General features: G+C 37.6%; 1 protein-coding gene and 1 long non-coding RNA gene across 5 annotated transcripts in view; both read right to left on the bottom strand.

Moving 5' to 3' along the window:
- The window catches only part of LOC113018950 (sialoadhesin-like), a 105,292-nt gene that overhangs the window by 72,445 nt on the left and 10,309 nt on the right, over nt 1–22,538 (bottom strand). The window lies entirely within an intron of this gene.
- Nucleotides 15,197–18,470, bottom strand: LOC113018969 (uncharacterized). 2 transcript variants are annotated; one of them, XR_003271894.1, is made up of 3 exons: nt 18,441–18,470; nt 17,696–17,962; nt 15,197–15,527 (listed from the first exon to the last, which is right to left on the bottom strand). It is a non-coding gene; the product is annotated as an uncharacterized LOC113018969 (long non-coding RNA). The 2 variants fall into 2 exon arrangements; XR_003271893.1 differs by lacking the exon at nt 15,197–15,527 and adding an exon at nt 15,882–16,964.

Raw genomic sequence — 22,538 nt, 5'->3', positions numbered from 1 at the left:
AAGACAGAAACTTCAGACATTATCAAACTAAAGACACTCAAATGTGGCTGTTATCGCCTAGGGATGTAAGGAGGTAACATCAGAGACAGCCCCAGTCAGTGTCAAAGGTTTGGACTTTATTAACAGAGGCAAACACAAAACACACACACAACAGAAAACCGGCAGCGGTCGTGTATTTGACCTCACATGTAGGGAAGCGGCCAGTGCCTGTGTCAGCGCTAACACCCTAGTCACATATCAAGTGAAGGGTCATAATCAGAGTCTCTAGAGGTAACTGGGGTGTGCGTGTGGGGAGGGGGGGGGCTGGCAGCCTCAGCACCTCACAAAGTGCCTGTTTCGCTTGGCACATCATCCTCCTTTTATAACCGTGGAATGCCAGGACTGCCAAAATGAATTAATTAAATACACCGTTAAATAATTAATTTAATGTGTCATTAATTAATTAAAATTAGAATTTATAAATATGTATTTAATTAATTAATTATTGACACATTTAATAGTTTTTTGACACATTTAATTATTTATTTATTTATTTCACATTTTAATTAATTATTGACACATTTAATTAATTATTTCATGGTGTATTTATTTATTTCATTTTGGCAGTCCTGGCCCTAGAATATCTTTTTTTTTTCTTTTTTTTGAAGTCAGAAATCCAAATCTTTATTAAAAAACAGGCGGCGGTTACAAACAGGAAGACAAGCAGTCCATCAAACAGTCTACAGGGATGGCCCTAGAATATCAATATGACCCGTGAATTAGATTCGTATGACCATTTTATTCGTTTGATACTACCGACACTGTTAACCCTGGATTAACATAACGTGCTCCAGTGTGACATTAAACTTCAGTAAAACTATGCAGTTATGAAACGTAACTTTAATCTGAGCCAAACCGATTTGCTCAGTGTTAAATAAAACAGTGAAGTAAACATGACCCAGCAGACAGAACCTGAGTAAATTAAGTCCAGTGTTCATTCGTTTTAAAGCTGTGTGCCAGTGACCAGATATCAGCCGCTGATAAAGTGCTCTGTAGTTTTCTAGGTGTCCATCGCTCTCGGTTTAAATTGTGTTTGTCGTCTGTAACCCAGGTCAGTCACTGTGAGGGAAACACAAGCACCAGCAGCTCTGAACTAAAAAAAAAACAACTAATTTACTTGTGCACAATATTGTGACGACATTACGTTATATTGAACTTTAGCTGCCCACGTTAAACAGTGAATATCACCAGGTAACGTGGGCGTTTCCTGAATAAGCAGCAGGTGTTAAACAGCTGACAGGTGAGCAGGATGTGTGCTAGAGCGCTGAAGATATCCTGGATATGCTGACCTCGCTCTGAGGTGTACAGGGCTGCAAGGCAGCAAAGTGAGCTTTCAGTTTACCCTCATGATCAATATTCACAATAAAAATATTTGTCGAAAAGCATAAGGTCTGTACGTGTTTCATAGTGTCTAACAAGCTTTGTACAGTTAAAGCTAATGGTTACTACATGACTGAAACACCAACGTTATCTCTTTTAACCCTTGTATGGTGTTCGGGTCTGTGAGACCCGTGTTCAGTTTTTTTCAAAAGAAAAATTAAACAATTAATTATTTTTTCACGTGTAAATGTGTTGTGTCTTTCCACTCACTCCACTTGATTATAACTGATTTATTTATAACATTTTATATAAAAGAAAAACGAGAAGCACATTAATTCATAAATGTGATCTAACAAAGGTAAAGGGAAAAAATTAACCATGTTTGCTGTTCATATGTCTTGTAATTGGGATGAAGTAAACATCTGTTGAGTAATTTAACATAAAATTGTTTGATAGTGTTAATTTGGAAAGCCAAAACTCTAGCGGGTCCACCAGACCCATGAACACTGGCTGAGTAACAAAAATACGAACACCACACAAGGGTTAATGAAGTTTATGCATTTATACACAGGTCACGATGATTACTGAACAAAAAGCACAAAGATCTGATGTTAACTTTAACAATGTTAACTTTATCACACACTTTGCGGTGAGACTGGGCGCTGAAAATTATTTAATCGTGTAGTTAATTTATTCATTTAATTCATTTTGGCAGTCCTGACCCCTAGGGCCAGGACTACCAAAATGAAATAAATACATCATGAAATAATTAATTAAATGTGTCAATAATTAATTAAAATGTGAAATATATACATACTTAATTAAATGTGTTGATAATTAACAAATTAATATGTCATAAATATGTATTTAATTAATTAATTTAAATTGTTATTAATTACTGACACATTTACTTAATTATTTAACGTTGTATTTAATTAATTCATTTTGGCAGTCCTGGCATTCCACAGTTCCTCATTGTGTGAGGCATATAAATAGAATAAATAGTCAGTTTATGATCTTCTTAAGGGACAAATGCCATTAGGGTTTAAACTCAAGTCGCTTTCCTAACCAAGCTTCTTAAATTGCTTGGAGTCTTATCAGTGTCTAGTATGATTGGTTACATTTTATATTACAATACAAAATGCATCAAATTATCACTGATGGAGAAACAAACCTTTCTTAGATAAACTAAACCAGCTTCACTCTGATCTGAGTCAGTGCACTAAAATCTAATCCAGTCTACAAACAACCATGTTGGTAACAAACATGAGAGTCCTCTGATCACATGACCTGCAATGGTACAAATGACTGATGCTCTGTTCTTCTTACTAAAACATGTTTATGGATCAGTATGAATCAAACAATAGGAGTCAGTGATGTACTCACAGAATAGGCCCAGCTCACAGAGCAAAGTGGCTCCCATCCTCACATCCAGCAGTGACACGTCTGAAAACTTCTACAACTTTCTGTAAAGAGAGAGAGTGAAGCAGCAGCACAGCAGATACCAAAGAGCTGAGAAGGAAACAAAGAGGTTTTAAAACTTCTCTCTGCTTCCTTCCTTTTACACAGAAATAACAACTTAACAAGGTCTGACCATGTCTGTCAGATTTTTATGAAAAGGCCTGTAATATGCAGACTAAACTGACCAATAACAGACAGACAGTACGTTTTATTACACATATGTATAATTTTAATAAATATTTACAAACCTCCAAGCGCACATATATATGAATGAAAGATAATAATTATCCATAAATAATCTAAACAGTAAAACCAAACTCCTCTCCACCTGCACTCATAAACTGCTGGAACTAATTAAATGTGTTTTTGCCTCTGAAAATTAATTTGAACACACTGGGAGATTAAAATAAATTAACAAATGAATGTCTTAAAACTTGACTGAATGAATTATCAAAATTGGTGCCATTCAAACAACGACAGAAATGTACTTACAGAATAACCCCGTCATGCAGAGCAAAGTCTGCCATCATCACTGACTCTGATTCACTCTGATGTGATGCAGACGATCACAAAGTGTTTTGTATGAATAATAATAAATGCAGAAATAGAAGCTGCACTTAAACCAGATAAGATCAGATTTTCATCTCTCTGTGCTTCTTTCGCTGTTACACTAACCTCAAACAGTACCTGTAGCTTTGACTACAGCAGTTGTTTGACGTGAGTACATTTCCTGTCCATTGCAAACACATATCCGCTTCTTTCACATGTTGTGTTTCATGTCTTTCTCTATGATATATAAATGTGTTGTTTTCCTTCAAGTCAGGAAGTCAGTTTTTGCCTTTTTCTTCTTTGAAAACTCTCACGTCATTTTTGAAGTGAAACACTTTTAAGCTGCAATGTTCCTCTTCTGTCAGGTTTTGTATATCCATAGATGGTGCCATCTATAAATCTAATATATATGTATATGTATATATACATATATATGTACATATATATTAGGGGTGCAACGATATTCGTATCGATATTGAACCGTTCGATACAGTGCTTTCGGTTCGGTACGTATATGTATCGAACAATACAACATTTTTTAATTTATTTGATCAACTTTTCTTCTGAGGATGCTGTCTGTGTTGAGAGCTCAGTGGATCTGCGTTCGATTGCTCCGCCTAGGGTGCACTGTCGAGCGCAGATTCACTGAGCGCAGCGCAAGCTAGCAAGACAGAAGCTAAGCTCATTGCAACATGGCAAATTGAACCTCCCCCACCCTCATTCAGATCTGGCCTTTGGAATTATCTTGGTCTTCATGTGAAGCATGACCCTGAAGGTAAGTGTGTCATGGACAAAAGTAAAACAGTACGTTGGATATGCCACGCAATGCTCAATTACATGGGTGGGAACTAGTGTGTTAGCGCAGTTAGCTCGTTAACGTGTTGGCCGTCCAGCCCCACGCACGGGGCGATCCGTGGTAGCTCGTTAACGGAGATTTGCCGTGTTGTGGCGTTAAGGTCAATTCAGCTTAACGCTGACAGCACTAATGGGAACACAACGAATATGACTGCACATTTACTCCGACAGCATCCTAGTGCAAAGACAAGTGGAAGCAGACAAAAACAACAAGCACGCATGCTACAAACTTTACCCGAGTCATTTAGACAGCCGTTAGCACATGATTCTCCTTATGGGGACCTGATATGTTTAATATGCTCCTGAGAATATAGCCCAGAAGAAGCGTATAGTATAGCTTTTATTTTGGAAAGAGAAATTTTTCTGTAATAAACTCTCTTTTCCAAAGATGAGTGATTCCTCAATCAGATAGATTTATTATTTTATCCCTTTGTTGTTTCAGCAACATTAAATTTAAAAACTGTACGTTTGAGTTAAAATATATATTTATTATTTTATTAAATGACAAATTAAAAAAGCATGAGCATTTTTTGTATCGAAAAAATATCGAACCATGACACAAAAGTATCGAACCGAACCGAATCGTGAATTTTGTGTATCGTTGCACCCCTAATGTATATATACATTAGGGGTGTGTCACAGTTCGATATTTTTTCGATATAAAAAATGTTCATGCTTTTTTAATTTGTCATATATTAAAATAATAAATATATATTTTAACTCAAACGTACAGTTTTTAAATTTAATGTTGCTGAAACAACGGCGTCAACACGTTAACAAGCTAACTGCGCTAACGCACTAGTTCCCACCAATTGAGCATTGCGTGGCACATCAGACATACTGTTTAACTTTTGTCCATGACGTGCTTACCATCAGGGTCATGCTTCACATGAAAACCAAGATAGTTCCAAACGCTAGATCTGAATGAGGGTGGGGGAGGTTCAGTTTCGGGTAGCGTTGAGGCAGTTGCCATGTTGCAACGAGCTTATCTTCTGCCTTGCTAGATTGCGCTGCGCTCAGTGGATCTGCACTCGATAGTGCAGCCTAGGCGGAGTAGTCGAACGCAGATCCACTGAGAGCTCAACACAGACAGCATTGTCAGAAGAAAAGTTGATAAAATAAATAAAAATTTCGTATTGTTCGATACATATGCGTACCAAACCAAAAACACTGTATCAAACGGTTCAATATTGATACGAGTATTGTTGCTCCCCCTAAAAATATATATATATATATATATACATATATACATTGATTTGGCTTGATATATATATATATATATATATATATATATATATATATATATATATATATATATATATATATATATATCAAGCCAAATCTTACTTTTGCAGTTATTTGCGTCGTTCTTATGCAGTGCCCTTTGCACTGTCTGAGACAGAATTAATTAATTAATTAATTAATTAATTAATTAATTAATTAATTAATTAATTAATTAATTTATCTTTTTAAGTAACTGTTAGTCTGATGTATCTCTCTCTCTCTCTCTCGTTCTCTCTCTCTCCTTTTTTTTTTAGCTTGACCTCACATTTATACTGTATTTTGCATATAGAAGACCGCTCTGGTGAGTTGTAATCTAATTTGTTCTTCATGCACAGATCTTCCTATACCCTTCTCATCTTTCTTAAAACTAAAAATGTGATTTTTGAGTCATTCTGGAGATTCTTTACGTTTTTATGTTGTGATGCCGACCATCAGACTGAGGTGGCAGGTAAGAAACTGAGAAAGGTCTGATTCACAGCATGTTTTATTTATGTATTTAATGCCCGTTGGATAATGGAAATCACAGGTGTATTTTTATTGCTGTTTAAATAGTCACAGGGTTTCTAACTTATGAAGTATCAAAGTCTCACCTTTGTTAGAGTTTTTTATCTTTGTAGTATTTGCTTTTGATTGTTTACAACAGGAAATATGTTAACATCCTTCCTCCATACTTCATAAAAAGATATAAAATATATTTGACTGTTAGATTAAATATTATCATGCAGCACTAAAGTGAAAAAGCTCACTTAACCTCAGAATAGATCTGTGAATGTTCTCACTTTGTGCTGGAAATATGTTTTAAATTTGGCTGTGACCCGAAACACAGGAAATGACTCACTGTGTGGCTGAACTGAAGCTAAAGCTTAAGATGAAATCTAAAGACAACATTTACATTCACAGTTACATTTATTATCTGACGGCATAGCAAAGTAACATTAAGTACTAACACATTTAATCTGAAACGATTATTTGTATTACTTGGACATAAACATACAGACTAGACCTGAACATCTGACTAAAGGTCAAAAAATAGTTAAGAGAATCCAAATATGTGATGTGAAATTTTTGTTTTTTTTAAAGCTGCAATAAAAAAAGGTTTGTTTTGAAAACTGCATGTTGTGGATCAAGTTTATGTAACTCTACCATGTGGAAATGTAAAGTATGCATTTCTAGTATTTAACTTACAAATGTTTTGAATTACATCCTTCATAAAACTAAAGAAATAAACTGTAAACTTATATATACTTATGTATATTGTATACTTCCATAAAACCAGTTCTACAAAGTCCTGCCCTCTTTCCAAACTATTTAATTGCATGTATAACACCCCATCAGAAGATGTTGTGGTGTATTACCAGCAATATGACTGAATTAACTCTGAACGGTTACCAACACATGATACATTTTTATTGTAATGTGTAGTTTGTTTGTTTTGTTGTTCTTTTTTTTCCTAAAACAAATAACAATTTAGCAAATTTGTTGTCGGAGCTCAAAACAGAGCTACTGTAGAGGTAGAAGTATTCTTTTTACTGGTTAACTGTATCCTCAGTTTAAGTGAGCAGAACCTGGACTATACATTGTGTAAGTAGAGCACCGCTATTCCCTCCTGAGTTGACTGAGGGGTTTTCCAGAATCACTTTGGCGATGACAATAAGTCTCGTTCTCTAGCCTTATTGTTTTTGCTTCAGCCACTGCCAGAGCCACACACCATTTGGCCCGTTGGTACCTATCACTTGTTTCCTGCGTCCCACAACTTCACCCACCACTTTAACTTGATGGCTCCATGCACCTCAGGTGTCCACCTTTTGGTTCGTGGATCATCACGAGAGGCAACAACCACTTTGCAGCCACAATTTAATACAGTAGTTCTGATGCAGAGCATAAGTTATTTGAATCCCATGTCCCCAGTCTCCCTATCGAAACCCTATGCTATCAAAACTGTGCTGGAGGGGAGAATTGAAGACCTTGCCCCCAGCACACCCTCACTTCACAGTATGGTGTATCAGGCCTGTCTAGCATCCTTTCCCACCATCTGATCCAACTCACCATCAGGTGGTGATCAGCTGACAGCTGAGCTTCTCTCTTTATCAATCATTATTACAGAGTTCAACAGAAGGGATCTAAGAACACAGACACATGTAACTGAGATTTCTATGAGCATTTACATCATGTCAATGCAGAGACTTTTGAGGGCAGTTGCTTGTCAATGTGGGAAACAAACTCTGCACAGTTTCTCTTGATGCCCACACAGTTTTTATCAGTAGTCCACCATGTGTCATCATGACAACAGTTTTTGATCCGTTTTCACTGAATGTTATGCATGCTTACATGTAGCAGTGATAATTATTACTATCATTTCAGTACAGATAAATCATAAACATAAACATGTGCCATCCACACAGAGATCAAAGTGAAACTTCCACTGTGCTTTTTGCAACTCGCTGTTGCTTGCTGCACGCTGCTCTATGCACGTTTTAACAGACCCCTTTTGGCTGAAACCACAAGCTGCATTTCCTGTTTTCTAGGTAGCCTGACTCGAAACCATGATGTTTTTCAGTAGATTCACAATAAGCCTGAGGCAGAATAGATCATAATCTACAGTTTGACAGACATGCAGGCATTGGAGCCTGCTCAGAAGAACAAAAAACATTATGCTGCATCTCTATGTTTCCAGTTTGATCTTTTAATGCTTGATATTGTTTCTCAAAACTGTATTTTTAGTAGATCTGGATTTACTGTATTTTTGTTTCATTGTTTAATTTTTTTTTTGCATTAATCAAAAAGTCTACTGTATTCTTTATTTCTCCAAGTGACACAAACAGAGGTCAAAAACAGTCTGCTCTGGTGTCCAACAGCTCCAAAGTTCTTCATGTCAAAAACGAAGGTTGTTGATTTTGAGTAGAAATGTCTAAAACTGATATCATAAAATTGGACATCTGCTGATACTGATATGAATCCGATATAGTGTATTTTATAATCAATAAAAGTCAAGTTTTAAAAAAGAAAACACTAAAGCTATTCTTTTATACCTGTATGCAAAACATACTCTGCACCAAAAATATTCCACAGTTCAGCAATACGGATCTTTTTATTTAAACTATTAGCAGAACTTTAAATGTAAGTATTTAAGTAATATTCAAAAAGTAATTTAAAATGCAATTTTATGCAGATTCCAAAAACTCTTTGGCTCTGAAAAATGTGTAATATCAGCACAAAATAATGTTTGCATTCAACAACTTAAAAACAAACAAACAAAAAACAAGAACTTGTAGAATGGACGCTTTTATACTTACAGCTCAACATAAATAGACATCCAGTGGTAAGTATGAAAAAAGTAATTTTCATAGTGTTTTTGAACCACAAAAAAATTGTTTAGCCTGCAACACTGCGTTTTGCAAAGTAAAACTTGAGTCTATCCATTGTACAGTCAGACTTGACAATGCAGAGTCAGGCCATGAAAACGAACAGACGTCGGCGCTCCACATATCGGTTGTTAAGCTTAACATAGGAATGCTTTACAAACATTCAGAGATGAACTTAAACACTTAATTTACTTAATTTTTAACCCTTTAAGACCTACCATAGAACCACGTCCGCCAGGGCTTATAGCATATTTTTATGTTGTAGAGCCATTTTTTGGAGCATTTCAAGTTGCTATACATCAATACAAGCATTATAGCCCAAATTTTAATAATATGTCTGCATTAAGTGCATAGTAATTACATAAATTGCAAAAAAGTGCAATAAACTACAAAATAATTGAAAATCGTTTTTGATTTTTTAATGAAATTTAAGAGGCTTATCCCTCAAAACTGTAAATACAAAAAAAGTTGCACAAACTAGTTTCCCACCAAAGGAAAATTATTTTAAGTGTCTTCATAGTTTTATTTTTGAGATACACCAATTTTCATATACTGCAGGAAAAACGAAAAAATATATTATAGTGCAAATTTTCAAAATAACAGCATATGCATCAAAATAAAATATTTCCAGCAGTGCAATATGAGTCCTAAGCATCCCAGAAACGACACAGAAAGTCATAAAGTCAAACATAAGTATAGGCTCATAAGGCCACGATGGTAAAAAACTACATTTCCGCAAAATGACGTCACTTCCGGTTTCGGGCAGGTCATGCGGTCATGTGATAGTTCACGCTGATCGACGTAGGAAGTGTTACGAACAGCTGATTGGATCGGCAAAGCGTGTTTCTGGAATATTATGTTTTTGTTCCTGCAAGTGCTTTTTATGCAGTTTTTGCAAAGCTTTATGTGGAAGGAAGCTGATGGCATCAGATGTAAGTACAACTCCTCCGGTTTCATATGCAAAAAAAATTATTGCGCTAGCTTATGTGGTTGCAGTGCTACCGGGATTTAAAAATAGTTATGCAAAATGGAGCGTGTCCGCTCCGACCAGCTTTAAAGGGTTAAACAATGGATAATTCGTATATAAACAAATTTATGCTTTTCTCCTCAACAGAGGGCGTTCCCTGATTGAACAACAGCGCCGTAAAATAAGAAGAATGGCGCCTAATTACAGAGTTAGTAATACAGACTTTGTAACATGTCACGTGAAGATTCATCAGCCAGATGAAGTGTTTACTGACAATTGACAGTGATAGCAGACATCATCATCACTATTCCAATCAATCCTCTCCACACAGACAGGCATTAAACACACTCGACTATCACTAAATCAAATTTAACACACGTTTGTAATGACGCTAATTCGGTTTACAATAGGGTTCATTCACTCGGTCAGCAGGTGGCAGTATCCTCGTACACTGGGGAGTACTTTGCACATGCGCAGTAAGGATCGGTGAGTCCTGATCCATAACTATCTTTTTATTTTTCATTTTTGTCTACATTATATTGAAATGATTGATTATTGCAAACATTTTAAGAGATACTTATTATTCTTAACATCTTAACAGATACTCTGACCTGTAACTATCGTAAAACGCTTCGACTGGAAGTAGACACCTTTCGCGCATGCCGGGTACCAATTGGGTTTCTGGTACGGATCGGGTAGTGACAGCCACATCCTTAAAATTCAGGGAAATGAAGGACGCATTTGAGGGCCGCATTTCGAGCAGCTTTTGAATTGGGACAGCCTTTGTTGCGTCGCTGTGACGTAATTAGCCTTAAAATGCAGCTTTTGAGGCTGCAGACCCTGAATTGGGATACAGCCTCTGTCTCATCATTTCCCTGTTTTGCGGTAAAACTATATTAAAACATTGTAAAATATTGATAAGAAACACAGCTAAATGTGGGGGTATAAATCAGTGGGTAAACCCTGTTATTTGTTACGTTTTATGAAGTAGAAGGACTGGAAAAATGTCGAAGCCTAGCCAGCCGCGGGCGCCATTTTGGTTTTATTTTGCACTTGTTTCAGGACGTTTAGCTGAATAAGCTCCCTGTTGTATCCTGATATTGTGAATATGAATGTTAATATGCTGTTGGCAGTGAAGAATGACTGTTTACTGGTTCTAAAAAGTGATTTTGAGAATGTTAAAGCTAAAGCTAAGCCTGCCCTGCCAGCATACACATGCCTCTTTCATGTATTTGTGAGCTACTAAGCTAAACTGGTTTAAGACCAAGCACTGGTATGGTGGTTAAAACAATCAGAATACATAGGTATTTGGGTTAAAAGTTAAATACAGGTAAAAATGTATTTGAACATGCATTTGTCTCCCCAAAATGGTGCCAGAGATGTGATGATGCTTTCTGACCTTTAATTTACACTTTCATTCTTTAATCACACAGAACTGCAAATTTAAGAGGCTCGCTATTTTATTCAGACACCACAACAGAAACACAACATAACTAAAACCAGTCGTGATTCTGCTCATCAGCTCCACAAAACTTTGAAACTTTAACAATGATGTCACACATTTTACTGCACATGTAATCTGATTACTAATGATTCAGTGTGTGTAGAGTTCACATTTGTACATGAGGCTGATTCAGGATTCACATTATTGTAGTCAGAGCTCTCCTCTGTGCCATCATGTCTGCCTGTTGTGATGATGGATTATTGTAGTTAATAACATGGAGACTGTCTTCCTCTAAAATTACACAAGTTACAAAAACATTCGACCAATTATTACATTTCATGTTTCTTGTACTCACTCCTTTTATCAAGACCTTCAAGCTGAAATCCAGATGTGACGTTGTTGTATTCATCTGCTGAAATAATGAAGTTTGATCAGTCAGAATAAATATTTACATTTCTTACAGCTCTGCTATTATCAAAGTTTATACTGTTTGTACCACTTCCAGTGTTTCCAGAGCCTCTGATTGATTCATAGACTGAAAGATCACCTACAAGTCATTGAAAATAAGAAAGAAAAAAAAATATTTATTTTTGTTTTTGTTTAATAAGGGATGTTTTTTTTTCTAAAGAGAAAGAAAAAAGTAATAATTTCTGGTCTCACCATGAAGAAGAGAGGAGTAAACCTGAGCTTCATTCTGGTTGGATGTTTGTTGTGAAGCAGAGCTTTGATTGGTGCTCTGAGACTGAGTGAGACTGAAACAAATAATGAAAATTTAATGAGGAATAATTCAAAGTTAGCTTCATTTGAAGTTATATAAATGAAAATAAACTGCTGCACCAACCTGTTACAACAGGGTTCTGTAAAAAGCACAAAGATTATTACATCAGTTTGTCTAAAAGTGTCACAGCATCAAAATAAATTATTTTTCCTTTAAAAAGTCAAACAGAAAGTCTCTCACCCTTTATCTGTTTATAGCAACACATCAGCATCAGCACGGCAATAATTCCACTAACAAGTCCGATGATGAACGGAATGATAAATGAACTTCTTTCACATCCAAAACCTGAAACTAGAAAATGTCAGATTTTGGATCTGAAATCTTAATATAAAGAAACAAAAACTGATGTTTACATTGAGATTTTCTGTTTCCTGTCAGAAACTGTCAGCATGACTCTGCTCTGTGGTTTCATGTTGTGACTCCTGTTCTACACTACTTGCAGTCTTACTTGTAGAGTTGCTACAGAACTAATTGTGAATTTATGTTGATTTGGAGATTTGCTGAAAATGATTGTTTCACATTCATAATCCCACCTAGTCTCCTCTCCTTGGATCACATTCCTGACACTGATTCTCTAGACTCCACATTTTACATGACTATTCATATTCAACCATTTCCAATATGAACATTATTACAATGCCAAAGAGGTTACCATGAGATATAATGCTGTTTGACCTTCATAGTAACCCTCAATCATCTATCTATTCAATATTGTTGCTGAATCCAAACTCACCAGTTGTGTTAATCTGAACTTCTTGGCTGTCCTCTGTGTAGTAAACTGGGTTTCCTCTTCCTCCTCTGCACCTGTAGAGTCCTTCCGGTGAGACATTGATTTGTCCATTTGATGGGGAGACAACATCCACTGTGGTATCATCTCTGTACCTGTACTGGAACTGTTTGTATGTTATTTCTCCAGGCCTATAGGGGGCGCAGGTTTGCACAGTTTGCTATGTTGAGCCAATTAGTCACTAAAAGAAGTGTGATAGGAAGTGTTTGCTCATGAGTGAAGCAAGACATGGTGTGTTTTCCTCCGATCCAAAGCCATCCACTCCGTTAAATCCCTTTGAGTGGCAATATGAGTAAGTTTCTTAATTGTGTTTACCTTTAAGAGAGGGTATATGACATTATTGAAGTGATTTGGAAACTTTTGATGTGTTTTATATGTCCACTTAAGTTCAACCCAAGCTAATGTTTATGTGACATTTCTGTATTCTGTATCATTTCAGTTTCACACTTTTTTGCATTAAATCCTGTCCAAATACAACACGTGCCTGTTCCTTGGAGGAAGTGATGCAAGAGAGAGTTTAGCTGGCTGTGAATCTCAATATAGGACACTGGGTCACATTGGGTGCAACAGTACAGTACCAGTAATATTTCCATCCAGATGATGATGATGGGCTCACAGAGCAGGTCAGGGTCACACTGCCCCCTACTGGAACAGCTGTGTTATCAGCTCTCAGTTTGGCCTTTGGTTTATCTGCAATTCAGTTTAGAAAAAGAACAAACAAATAAATGACTGAATCTAAATAATTTAAAAAACTAGATGGAAATGGTGAACATGACCAAATCTTGATGACAAGATAAAATAAACTTTAAACTCGGTTTTATCAACACTGTAAAACTTTTATATTTTCTTTGCAGTATTTAAAAAGTAATTTGTCATGGTCTGGTGACTCCGTGTTTATGAACAAATGAATGAAGCCCATATTTGTCACTTCCAGTTGCCTGCAGTGAAAATGGACCCTTCCCACCTTACATATATTATACAAACATCACATTACAGGTCAGAATAGGTAGCATTTAAGAAAGGCAATGAAAATACACAACATCGGGGACAGGAGGAGAAAAAAAGGACTCGACTCAGACTGCGTTCCACTAGGAGAGCAGTTTGTGTGTGTCTGTGTCAGTTACACGCATATGTCAAGAATCAAGAATCAAGAAAGCCTTTATTTGTCACATGCAAGTTGCCCTGCAGTGAAATGGACAGCATTATGGAAAAACACTGAAATGTACAACACAATGGGCAAGTCGAGAGAGGGAGAGAGTGCGACCACCTTCGTAAAGAGCCAGAGAACAAGAAAAAAAACTGTGTGCGTGTGTGTGTGTGTGCATATGTGTGCGTGGGTGCGTGTGTGTGTGTGCATGTGTGTGTGTGTGCATGTGTGTGTGTGTGCATGTGTGCGTGTGTGCATGTGTGTGTGTGTGCGTGTGTGTGTGCGTGCATGTGTGTGTGTGTGCATGTGTGTGTGTGTGCGTGTGTGTGTGCGTGTATCTCATGTTCAGCTGAGAGAAAGTGTCACTATGCCCGGTTAAGCTCAGCAGTCTCCAGTGGACCCAGGTGGCCTTGAAGGAGGGACAAAGAGTTCCAACAACGGTATTGTACGGAGCCCCGCAGGGGACATGGGAGGAAAAAAAATTAAGACGGACTTTTGCGAGAAATGTAGTCAAAGTTTTATAACCTTTTATAACCTTTGACTACACTTCCTGTAGTTTTGAAGGAGGCCCTGCTGAGGAGAGATGAGATTATGCTAATGATCCTGTTACAGAGGTTAAGCACAGTAAAAGTGCTAAAATGGTTCAAATCTTGCTTGATGTATTCAAAGACACTGTTTCTTTTAAAGCTGTGCATGTAGAAGCCCAATCACATGAAGTTGCTGAACTGAATTGATTTTTATTTAAACAGTGTTGGAGAATAAACTCAGCAGGCAAAGCAACAGCTGACTCATCTCCTCGTTGACACAACACAGTTTGCAGCAACAGTGTGAGGCCAGACCGGCTACACACAGTGAAATGAAACGGCTTCTTTCTTTGGCCTTGATCCCCCAAATTTCATAAACTGTGTCCTGGTGGTTTTAATGTAATTGCACTGAAAGACAAACAGACTGAAGAACTGCTGGTATTACTGCTGTGATTGTGCTTTCTGCTCTCAGTGTGAATCTGACTCTGACTGGCACCAAACACAAGGTTATAATCTCACACAGGCAATCTGTCTTAGCTCAAAACTACACAACAGACGCACCTGATTTATTATTTTTTTTCTTAAAAGTTTCCTCTCTTTACATTCCCTTTTAAATAAATCATTGTAGAGTCACAATGCACTCAGTTGTGAGTCTGTTTGCACAGTGAGTCTCTTGGAGGGTCTGAATTGTTTTTTGATGTCTTAAAACAGGAAACTTCAGTTTGATTCATAGACCAGCTTACATGAAACTGTCAATCTGAAGGCATCACTCCATCCTGTTAAGAGATAGTCACTGCTACCCCGACATCTGTAGTCTCCACTGTGGGACACTGAAACTCTGCTGATCCTGTATTCACTGGATGTTGGAGGGCTGTTTGTGTTGGGTGCTGTCCATTCATATTTCCACACCTTTCCTTCACCTCCCTGAATCTCACATCTGAGAGTGATTGTCTCACCAGTGAATATCTGAGACCAGCTGTGCTGCAGCGTCACATCAGTCCTGTTGGAAACTTTCCACAGCAAAATTCCTCAGTTAGGACACAAAAGGAATAAATGAACATTTTTATAATCCCTGTGGCTGAAACTCCTCCTGCTGGCTGATCTAAGAAAAGGTTGATTAACCAGAGTGAGAAGTTTGCAGTTTGAAATCCTAACAGAATAAAATCAGATGCAGAAATCTGGAATGAATGTTTTATGTTCACCTTTCTGTTCAGATCAATAATTTTAAAACAGCTGAAGTCATTTCAAACATTTATCCTCTGATTCTATATATATATATATATATATATATATATATATATATATATATATATATATATATATATATATATATATATATATATAAATAAATGGATGGAGTGGTTTCCAGTAAAAAGGAAAAGTGAGCAAACACTGCATCATCAAAAACATCATTCACTGTTATTTCCATCTACATATAAAATAACATCGAGCTATGTAATTGAATGTTTGGGTCAATTATTAACACTTTTTTAATTTGTGTGTGTATTTAGTATCAGAATTTAACACCAAAGGGCCGTAGTCTGTGACAAACATGACAAATCTCTGTTTGTATTTTTATTCCAGAACCATTATATCATTAAAAATTCAGCTGAGTGGGTGAGCAGTACGGCCAGGTTCAAGTCCCAGCTGCACCCCTACAATGGCTCTATCCAATAAAAGATAAAAGGCCTAAAAAAATCCTCTTTAAAAAATTAGGAGACGTGGCTCACACATTTGTTCACACACATGTAATTATTGCTTCACAGGTCATGATGATGTCGATGACTGTAGCCGTGCTTCTAGGTCACATGTCTGTCTACAGAGCCACAAACAACCAGTACAGAGGTCTGATCGCCCAGTCAGTGACTGGACAGAAAATGTGCTGCTCACATCTGCAGCTCATACCTCAGCATAGCAAACCATTTTGTTTCAGTCATTAAATATTAAACTATTATTATTGTTATACTTGTCTCATTGTTTGTCTCACAGAAAAATATGTTTGATGGTCCCAGAACATGAAGTTCTTTACACCCTCGCTGTGTTTCACCCTCTTCACTGATCCTCAGTCAGTCCTGTTCATAATCACGTGAGAATCACAGGCTCAGAGAAATCTTTATTAAACTATCTCTCATCTCTGAGCTGACTCTTCAGAGTGTCTTCAGAATAATTCAAAAATGTTTCTATGACAGCTCCACAGCCATTGGTCAGGATGGCCTCTGAAATGAGCCAATCACAGAGCGACGTCACTCTGTCCTAAAACTGTAACTGATAACAGCAACTGGTGTCATGGTCTGTGTGCAAAATGCAGACTCAACACAGAAGCAAAGCTTGAACTCAAAATAGCAGCTTTATTGCTGCACACAAAAAAAGAACTAAACTGGAAAACAAAAATAAACTTGACAGGCTTGTAGGCAGAACACACAGACATGGATGAGGGAGATCAAACACTGAAAAAGAGAAACACAGGGCTTAAATACACTGAGGGATAATGAAGGGAATGAGACACAGTAGGAGAGCACAGCTGGGAGTAATTAGACAGGACGAGACAAGGGAAACAAAACTAGAAACACTGACATGAGACGCAGACCTTCAAAGTAAAACAGGAAACACACCGACTGAACTGTAGACACGTAAACTTAACAGAGACTGTGAGACAGAACATAGAGATCTGAAACGTGGGACAGAAATGCACAAAGTAAACACAACATGAACACATAAAACAAAACCTAAGAACTAAAACCGTAACAGCCATAACTGAGCCTGGGGTAATAATAATAATAATAATAACTGCAATAATCAAAACAGCAAAGGACTCAGAACATAAAACATATTATAAAATACCAAAACACACGAGACTCAAAATGCTGAACCGTGACAACTGGAGCATCAGGGGCCAAATCACAAAACACGTTTATGAACGACTGAGCCACACATTTAATTTCTGACTGATTAACATATTATCATTAAAAATAAAAAACAATATTATCAAATATTATAACCCAATTATTGTTTATTATTTTTTAACTTTATAACACTTTATATATTCAGAAATAACTTGGCAGGTTGGGGCCGTAAATCACTTTGTAACATAAGTTTTTGTCATAATTTTGTCCCTCTCTGATCTCCAAACTTTGGAGAATCCATGTTGTTTTATTTCATATGACATTTTTAAACTCACCAGTTTCCTGAATGATGACTGGATCACTTTGTGCTATGAGTAAAGTTGTGCCTGTTCTCCGCCCTCTGCATTGGTATTTTCCTCCTTTAGAGATCCTGATCACTTTATCTGATCCAACAGCTTCTGTGGACTTTACTGCAGATGAGGTTTCTCTGAACCACTCATATTTTAAGTCAGCAGTGTTTTTCACATCACAGGTCAGTGTCACACTGCCCCCTGCTGGTATGGTTAATCTGTCTGCTGTCAGAGTGGCCTTCACTCCAAGGTCTGTAATTTAGAAAAAGATCAAAAGAATAAAATTGTTGCTCTGAATGTTTGATGCAAACGTAAATAATGTGAATCATCTTTTGCAGCCACACAATTCAACACACTGAACATCTACAGAGACTTTGGAGTGACGTGTTAGAAATCCCAGTATATCATCCAGCATACAAACCAACAACATAACTCGTGAGTGAGATAATCTGCACTACACACACTGTTGATATTTTCAGATCAGATAAACATAAAAAGAAAATCCACATGTATGTGTCACGGTCGGGCGGATCACACACAGTAATTCGGCGTGCCCGTGTGGCGTGCTGGCTATACCCAAGCGCGGCGAAGGCTAGCGGTGGGTTTGGAGCAGACACGCAGTTATTCTAGTAATGACCAGTGCACGAAGCGTGGCTTCGGAACTGTCGTTACAGACAGAGAGCGAGCGGAGCCGGGAAGAGAAAAAGGATTGAAAGGGATTGTCACTCACGGTTGCTGAATCAGGCGGAGACTGACGTCGGCAGAGTTTCGGAGCTCCTGACACGAAGAGACTGATGTCTGAGCGGCGAACAGGTGGGTGGCGTCTCTCTTTTAACCCCGGCCCCGTGATCAGCTGATCACAGCCGATCACCGGCTGACAGTATGAAGCCACAGCTCTTCAGTAAATATACAGTTTATATCGTGGGTGTGTGTTTCAGTGCTCACACACTTAACATGGTTATATTAACATTTTAACCAATAAATCAATGAAATGTTTGGTTTATGATACAAAATATAACACAGAGGACGTCATTTAGAGCAACACAAGAAGAAAAAACCGTTTCTCACCTTCAGTGTTTCCATGTCTGACTGTACTGAGCACTAAAATAATGAATGAAACATCATCAGACATTATACAACTGACAAAATCACAATAAATAAATGAACTGAGGCTTTTTAAATCTTCACATGGCACAGTTATTGCTCATCACCAAATTGATGTGTTTCTATTAGCTGTGAAACAGGCTGGAAACATGAAAAAAAAACTAGCCTGCTGTGTTGAAGCTGTCAGATAAACAGGTTAAAGCACTGATACACTGTAATTGTCACCAGTGAGAAACATTTTCCTTCATCGCTGCCATCCAAACAGTAAAGGTGTGTATTGTACTCACAGAATAACCCCAGCAAACAGAGCAAAGAGTGCCCCATCCTCACGTCCAGCCCTGCACGCTGATCTGCATCTAATCTCAAAGTGTTCGACTTTGCATTGATAAAGAGAAGCTGCACTTAATGTAGATAAGACCAGAGTTTATATTCAGCTCATCCTTTTATCATCTCTCTGTGCTTCCTTCCTTTTACACCAGCCTCAAACAGCTCCTGTAGCTTTGACCACAGCAGTCGTGTGACGTGTTCACATTTCCTGTCCACTGCAAACATTTAAGTTTCTTTCCTGTTTAGTGTTCCTACCTTTCTCTGTGATATACAAAGGTGCTCTGTTGCTTAGTTACTGACACACTTTGCAGGTCATAGTTTTATCTTTGTTGTCATGTCCTGCCTCCACGCGTCAGTATCACAACTACAGACTCACTGATCTGTCTGACTGAATGTGAACAAATTTATCTTTGTCTCCTCTGACAGAAGAATATTCGACCAACATTCATCAAGTTTCTTTTCATCCTCTTTAACAAAGTTTGTTGCTTGGCCTTTTCTGCTCACGTTAATGAACCTGATGTCTACAGACACACATGCAGTGCACAGATTAACCAGCAGGGATCAGCAACTCATGCAGAGCCCTCAGCTGAGACATCCAACATGGCTGACATCAGTCAACGAGCCTTCAACGATTCCTCAAAGATATTTTCACCAGTTTTCTAAAAGATTTTTGAACATTTTGAAAGGAAACTCAAAGTTTAATGTGTTAAAAAAAACGTTATGTTTTTATTTGAAGATAAACTGAGCAACAAATTGTACAAAAATGCCAGATGCAGCTAAAAAAGATTTTTTCCACCTCATGTGAAAAATATTTATTTCTCATAAGGTTAAAAAAACACACCAGCTTATAAAAAAATTCATTTTATTTATGATTCAGTCTTAAGAGGGTTAATATCGGAGCTTCTAATAAACAAATAAACAGAGGTCTGATATCAGGACTGTAATAAAATAATTATTACATTTTTCAGAATCAGAATCAGAATCAGAAAGGGGTTTTATTGCCAAATGTTGAGCAGGTTAACAACATTAGGAAATTGCTGCAGTGCTTCAGTGCAAACATACTGTCATAAATTGCGCTTAAATAGACATGAAAAAAAAAGTAAGAATAAGAATTAAAAGTGCTACGTAGAAAGATATATACATGATATATACATGAGTGCAGGTGGTGATCAGTGCCAAACATGGAATGATGCAGTGACACAGCGTAGGGTCATGTGTTAGTGGTGGGAACAGTCGTACGTTTATTGTTCATGTGTCCAACAGCAGAGGGGAAGAAACTGTTCTTATGGCGAGAGGTTCTGGTGCAAATGGACCGGAGCCTCCTGCCTGAGGGGAGCAGGTCAAACAGACTGTGTCCAGGGTGAGAAGGGTCAGCTGTAATCCGAGCTGCACGCCCCAGTGTCCTGGAGGTGCACAGGTCCTGCAGAGATGGGAGTCTGCAGCCAATCACCTTCTCAGCCGAGTGCACAACACGCTGCAGTCTCTGTTTGTCCCTGATAGTGGCTCCAGCATACCACACGGTGATGGAGGAGGTGAGGATGGACTCGATGATTGCGGTGTAGAATTGTATCATCGTCCGTGTTGGCAGGTTGAATTTCTTCAGCTGCCTCAGGAAGTACATCCTCTGCTGGGCTTTCTTAATGGTGGAGGTGATGGTGGGCTCCCACTTCAAGGTGCCTTTTTCATTGATGTTGCCACAGTCTGTCACAGCTCCACAGCTCTTCCTTGTCAGTGGGATGTGTTAGTCATCTTCCTCACCTGCTCCAGTCAGCTCAGGTTGGCACATTTGTTCTCCATCCTCAAATAGCTGCACATAAAAGGGTCGACTGTTCATCCACTCACTGCTACACAGTTACAGCACACTGAGGTAACTAACCTGACTGCAGAGAATCATCCTTGTAGTTGATCCACTTAATCCAGTCTTCTTCTGTCTCTGATCTTCTCCAGTGTTCAACCTGCAAACCTTCAGTTGTGCAAACACACACCTGCTGTGGAAAAACACACCTGCCTGTTCACTCTCTACTCATCTGAGCTCTGTGTGATTACATTTAGAGAAAGTTGGCCCTGTTTTAGCATCTTGTTTTAGATTTTAGATTCTTATGGTTTTCTTTTTCTGATAATAATAATAAATATTAACTATTAACAGTAAATTAGCAATCAAGGCAATTTATACACCGAGGTGTTATTTATAGTAAAATGAAGATCAGTAAACATTCTCTCATGTTTTAAGGAGTGTGAAAGACAACAAACCAGAACGTGTAAAACTCTGAGCTCTGTATTCTGCCTGTTTAACGTCTCACAGTCTCCTCATCATCTGTCTGTGCTGTCAGAGCTAAAGCATGTGATCTGGAAGGCAGCTCATATTTAGCTTCAATTGTTCTTCCTCATTTTAGTTCTGCAGGCTGATGGAAATAATGAAGTCACTGTAACGTTTAAGTGCAGAGATGGTGCAGATAAGCCTGCAGCTATGAGGTCACCAACAGTTACAGAAATATTCACACGTTAAAGAAAAAACTTTTCTTAAAGTGCAAAAAATGAACAAAAATATGAAGAAATTTCATTTTGTTTTCAATTATTAGCTTTGAATAAATTAACTTTGGTGCAAATGATTGTTTGATTTGAAAAATGATGAAGAAGTTTACAAAATAATCTCTTACTTTAGCGCGACATGATTTTATAAAGATAACTGAATATTTGATTGTCACTACTGTTATTCCAGTACAGGCACATCATGTAAACATGTGTCATGCACACAGAGGTCAAAGTGAAAATCATACTGTGCTCTTTGTCTGTGCTCCTTGTTAACTCTTTGCTGTGAGCTGATAACATAAAACTAAACATCAGCTACACCGAAGACTTGAGGCTGAAACCACAGGCTGCATTTCCTCTGTTCATGGTGACCCAACCAGAAACCATGAGGCCTGTCAGTGGATAAAAATAAGCCTGTGGCAGAAAAGATGGTGACCACCAACAGTCTTTCACACACATGTAGGCCAGTCAGAAGAGTAAAGACGTTATTCTTTGCAGTTTGATCTTGTGATACTGTTTGATATTGATTCTTGAATAAAACATAATCAATGCATTTCTTTGCAGATCTGAATTTATTTGAATTTTCTTTCAGTGTTTTAAAAGTTTTACATCCATCAGAAATATACAACATTTTCCATTTGCAAAAACTTCAAGAGATTTATTCAAAAACACAAACACAGGTCACATAACCTGCACTGGTGCTCAACAGCTTTAAATGTTAGCAAATCTTTAACTGAGGTTGTTGAGTTTGACTGTACGCTGTGTATTCAGACACATGATGGCAGTGCTGAGAAGTAAAACAGAAAGACTGTAACAGCAGCACAATAATCACACACTCAGAGTAAATGCATAAAACAACAAGAACAAA

The sequence above is a fragment of the Astatotilapia calliptera genome, chromosome 3 (assembly GCF_900246225.1).
Source record: "Astatotilapia calliptera chromosome 3, fAstCal1.2, whole genome shotgun sequence".
Taxonomy (NCBI): Eukaryota; Metazoa; Chordata; class Actinopteri; order Cichliformes; family Cichlidae; genus Astatotilapia; species Astatotilapia calliptera.
Note: the sequence above shows the minus strand (reverse complement) of the source record. Positions and strands in the feature narration are given on the sequence as shown.